Here is a 5,882-nt window from a genome sequence, read left to right as displayed (position 1 = left end):
CTTACGTACGTAGACAGTTTGTCCATTCCGGGAACCGAGGATGCTGACTATTTTTGCCTGTTGCCTGGATTCATACTGACAAAACATGTTTCAGGAATTCCATGACTTTGGAGAATATGTTTTAATTTCAAGTTTCAAGTCGGATAACAAACGAGAAAGGGAATAATTTTAGCTTATGATGCAATCAGGAATTAACAATTTTCGTTTTTTTTTTTTTCTTCTCTTCGACTGTGAAACCTCCCTTCTTGCCGAATTCCTTAATTCTAGTTCAACGAGAGGTACATTATAAGTTTTAATGAGTGATATATGAAGATAGTAACTGTTCTCGGAAGAAAAGATACCATTGATGACCGAGGAGCTTCTCTAGATTAAATGATAATTAATTGAAACCCTCAGCTGCCGACAGGTGTTGTTGATATACCTCGATGGGGACAGCTGAAAATGTGTGCCCCGACCGGGACTGGACTCGAACCCGGGATCTCCTGCTTACATGGCAGACGCTCTATCCATCCGAGCCACCGAGGACACAGATGAATGGCACGACTACAGGAACTTATCCCTTGCACGCTTCCCGTGAGACCCACATTCCCAACGGTCCACAATCTACATACGTAGTGTAGGTCTACCTAATAGATATTTGAGCACAGGTTACCGGAACTCTTACAGGAATCGTCACTTTAGTGGGCGCGAGTAATGAGTGGATGGGCTAATATCTATTAGGCACATTTCGTATGTAGATTGTGGACATTTGGGAATGTGGGACTCAGGGGAAGCGTGCAAGGGTAAGTACCTGCAGTCGTGCTATTCATCTGTGTCTTTGGTGGCTCAGATGGATCGCCGGCACGGTAGCTCAGCGTGTTTGGTCAGAGGGTTTAGCTACGCTCTGTAATTAAAAAACTGAGTGAACGGATCAACGACCAACCTGAGCGAGTGTCATCGGACGTCTGCCACGAACAAATTCAACGAACAATGTGGAACAAAATACGATCAACAAAAAAAAAATTAAAATGGATAGTGCGTCTGTCATGTAAGCAGGAGATCCAAGGTTCGATTCCCGGCCGGCGCACACATTTTCAGCTGTCCCCATCGAGATATATCAACACCACCTATCGGCAGCTGAGGGTTTCAATTAATTATCATTTAATGAGGGAGTTTGCAAGTGTCGAAATATGTGACTTAAATGGCCGTATGTTTTGCTTGCACTGACTTCGAAGCTAACGTTTGCTATGCCGCCAACGTTCGCACGTCTATCTGTTCTTGACGAAACGGGACCTTAACAGACTCACGGAGAGACAGTCTGTTAACAAATAACAAAAACTCATTTTTATAACTGCATACTAACATTTTTCGGATTTTTACTATTAGTTCTACTTGCTTCTCCGCAAATTTCGTGGTTCTAGGTCAACGACAGGTAAGCTGTATGTTTTCATGAGTTTGAAAGTGTCAAAGTATATGACATAAATGGCCGTATCCTTTGATTTCATTAAGTTAGATGATTCCTATTTTACGTAGCCATGGAACGGTAGAGCTCAATATGTGACATAAATTTCAACTTGATATGTCTACCCATTCCTGAGAAAAAGGACTTTTAACAGTGGGACAGACAGAGACAAGACAGACAGACGAACAAGGAAGTCATCCTATAAGGCTTCTGTTTTTACCGTTTGAGGTACAGCATTATAAAAAGAAAGCAGACTGTTTTATAATCAACGTAGTTGTTAATATATTTACGTAACACTATATCGGTATTTTCAAAGTATTTTTTAGTCAGCAACTAGCTTCAACGCCACATTTCCGGTATCTTCAGGTTCTACTATTAACCAAGTAAGTACTTACCGTCATTGGCCTGTGTGTCATACGAGCCATACACTAACCAGGTGTGTGGATCACTGTTTATCAGGGTCACTGTTACAATTTTGGAATGCAGACTCCTGACGAATAATGGTCCACGACACCTACTTATTGTATTCATCCCATGAAACGTGCGCCAATGACTGGAAGTACTTACTTGATTAACAGCAGGAAATGAAGATGACGCAAATGCAGCGCTTAAGCAAAGTCATCTGAATAAGAAATTGAAAATACTGCTGTTGTGCTCCATTTCCATTACTTACACTGGCAGCCATTGTCCCACGTCCACTACAATGAAGGAATTTCAGAAGTTAATAAGCTTATCGCACTGTGCGTTGTGGCGGTGCGGTTCCTTCCGTCCCTTTACGACGAACCTGTACCTACCTGTGAACACTGCCTCAGCAAATCATCAGTAGGTAAGCCGTGCGAAACCTACTGTACTTCGACGTGAATCTGGCTGCAAGTCACTAATCTACGTTTCGGGAGAAAGTTTTCACACGAAATGAAAGGTTGGAAATTTTGCCCTTAATTAATATATTCTGAAACTTAGGTGAACAAGTACCACTGCCAAGCCCGTGCTAGTCTTTACACCGTCACTCATAATCCCTTTCACTCACGTTAGCAAGTTTTTGGTGTTGCATTTCCCGGAAACGTAATAGCTACAAAAATACGGATTGTGTTTGATTAAGAATGCTAGCCAAATATTAAGTCTGTCGGTACCTAATGCAGTCACAGTTTTTAGCCACCGACTTGCTCAATACGCCACAAGGAATTTATGTCTTTTCTCGTCACAAAATTTACTTAAAAATTCCGAAATTTCTACACACTCATCGGAATAATTATGCCGTCACTTTACAACACTTTTGATGTATCAAACACTGCTAGATCCGCAACTTATCATTTCCATCGGAACTACTCCTACACACGTCCGAACTGTTTCATGGCTAGGCTTCGACTCCTTCTTTAGAATACTCTGTCTTCTCTACCAGCAGAGAAAGGCGCGCGAAAAATATTGCTTTATCATTGGTCAGTTTACTCAACAGCCAATAGCAAAACAACACTCTCCCGCGTCAGTCCGCGCTTTTCATCAATAACCAATGGCAAAATATTAAACGTAACGATTGCACTTCTTACCGACGTAATTATCTAATACGCTGAAGTTTTGTTTATGTATAAAGTTATCTGCTATTGTTATTTATACCTGAATTAGCTTTCCCTTTACCATAAACTTACTTTACAAATCTATTCTACAAACATCCCCTTTGTCCACATCCATAGTTCTTCGAAATGTTCCCACATTGATTCCCACTACATAACTCGTTAAACAATTATCTTCATATTAACCTTGAACCACACTCACGCATTATTCATACTGCTAAAACACATTTATAACAGTTTACATATACAAAAAGACATAATAACAATTTATGAAAATAGAACAGTTTACGAAAAACATTCTATTACTTTAGTGCACTCTAGTGAGCACAATCGAAACTAAATCACAGTCCCCTATCCAATACTGTCCTGTCGGCTGATACCTAAACTACGTGCGTGTCCAGTGTCGCGTCACCATCTGTCACTATCCAGCTCTGAGACACATCTCCCATTCAACCGCCTCCAAGGCAGGATCGGTATACGGCGCTACGCCTCAGTGTGAAGACTGTCAATGCCTTCACGGAGAAATATTGTCGTTTGCCTACGGAGCTGTGATTGCACCCAGACGGGCACGCCTTCGTCCGAAGAAAATTGACGGCCACGAATTTAAATCGCATAGGGAGAGATCGGAACTGTATGGAGGATGTATAAGGGCTTCAAAGCGGAACTTTTGCAGCGTAGCGTAAACGCCCAGGAATGTTGGCGGAAGGCATCATTCTGATGCAGGATAATGCCCGCCGACATGTTGCAAAAAAATGGTTCAAATGGCTCTGAGCACTATGGGACTTAACAGCTGTGGTCATCAGTCCCCTAGAACTTAGAACTACTTAAACCTAACTAACCTAAGGACATCACACACATCCATGCCCGAGGCAGGATTCGAACCTGCGACCGTAGCAGTCGCGCGGTTCCAGACTGCGCGCCTAGAACCGCGAGACCACCGCGGCCGACATGTTGCAACGGTTCTCTCCAGTACGACACAGAAGTTTCGCTGGGAAGATCTTACACATCCTCCATACAGTATTAATCTCTCCCGATGGTATTTTCGAGGCCTGAAGAAATTCGTGGCTGTCAGTTTGATTCGGATAATGAGGTGCACGCCTGGATACGATCATTGTTCTGTAGGCAGACTGAAACAGTTTTACAGGAAGATTTTGCCTCAAGAGCTAGAATAAATGTACACTACTGGCCATTAAAATTGCTACACCACGAAGATGACGTGCTACAGACGCAAAATTTAACCGACAGGAAGAGGATGCTGTCATATGCAAATGATTAGCTTTTCAGAACATTCACACTACGTTGCCGCCAGTGGCGACACCTACAACTTGCTGACATGAGGAAAGTTTCCAACCGTTTTCTCATACACAGAGTGCAGTTGACCGGCGTTGCCTGGTGAAACATTGTTGCGATGACTCGTCTGAGGAGGAGAAATGCGTACCATCACGTTTCCGACTTTGATAAAGGTCGGATTGTAGCCTATCGCGATTGCGGTTTATCGTATCGCGACATTGCTGCTCGCGTTGGTCAAGATCCAATGGCTGTTACCAGAATATGGAATCGTTGGGTACAGGAAGGTAATACGGAACGCCGTGCTGAATCCCAACGGCCTCGTATCACTAGCAGTCGAGATGACAGGCATCTTACCCGCATGGCTGTAACGGATCGTGCAGCCACGTCTCGATCTCTGAGTCAACAGATGTGGACGTTTGCAAGACAACAACCATCTGCACTAACAGTTCGACAACGTTTGCAACAGCATGGACTATAAGCTCGGAGACCATGGCTGCGGTTACCCTTGACGCTGCATCACAGACAAGAGCGCCTTTCATGGTGTACTCAACGACGAATATGGGTGCACGAATGGCAAAAGTCATCATTCGATCCCTGCGAAACCCTGCATTTCAGCAGGATAATGCACGACCGCACGTTGCAGGTCCTGTACGGGCCTTTCTGCGGACAGAAAATGTTCAAATGCTGCCCTGGGCAGCACATTCTCCAGATCTCTCATCAACTGAAAACGTCTGGTCAATGGTGGCCGAGCAACTGGCTCGTAACAATACGCCAGTCACTACTCTTGATGAACTGTGGTATCGTGTTGAATCTGCATGGGCAGCTGTACCTGTACACGACATCCAAGCTCTGTTTGACTCAATGCCCAGGCGTGTCAAGGCCGTTATTACGGCATTTCTTCTTGGTGTTGCAATTTTAATGACCTGTACTGTATAAACAGATGTGCCGATTGCTTTCGAAACAATAAGATGTAAATTGACTTTTTTCCATCTGTCTCGTTTTATCTTGACTGGCCCTTATACATTCGACCGCCGTGTCATCCTCGGTGGGGGATGCGGATAGGAGGGGCATGTGATCAGCACACCACTCTCCCGGTCGTTATGATGGTATTCTGTGACCAGAGCCGCTACTATTCGGTCGAGTAGCCCGTTGGCATCACGAGGCTGAGTGCACCCCGAAAAATGGCAGCAGCGCATGGCAGCTGGATGGTCACCCATCCAAGTGCTGGCCACGCCCGACAGTGCTTAACTTCGGTGATCTCACGGGAACCGGTGTATCCACTGCGGCAAGGCCGTTGCCACCAAGTATATGAAGAACTTGGCCAGAAATGTGACGGAAGTGGGACCTCCAGGTGGCCAAGAGCTTAGAAAAAAAAATATTTTCGGCGTGGTGGGGCGAGATAAGAGCTATTTGTGTTACCGCCGTTTCTATGCAGCGGTTGGCACCACAGGGAGAGTGTACAACAGTAATACGACAGTAGCGTGGTCAAATCTCAATGCGGAAACACTTCAATACATCATATTTTTACGGTACTTGCACTGCAAAGAAACCGAAAGAACGTTCTCTATATTGTATTCATTAAC

The 5,882-nt window shown here is 44.3% G+C and overlaps 1 pseudogene; it reads right to left on the bottom strand.

Moving 5' to 3' along the window:
- Positions 1-5,481: 5,481 nt before the first annotated feature.
- Positions 5,482-5,598, bottom strand: LOC124551452 (annotated as a pseudogene).
- Between the last annotated feature and the right edge of the window lie 284 nt (positions 5,599-5,882).

Source organism: Schistocerca americana, chromosome 9, assembly GCF_021461395.2.
Source record: "Schistocerca americana isolate TAMUIC-IGC-003095 chromosome 9, iqSchAmer2.1, whole genome shotgun sequence".
Lineage (NCBI taxonomy): Eukaryota > Metazoa > Arthropoda > Insecta > Orthoptera > Acrididae > Schistocerca > Schistocerca americana.
Note: the sequence above shows the minus strand (reverse complement) of the source record. Positions and strands in the feature narration are given on the sequence as shown.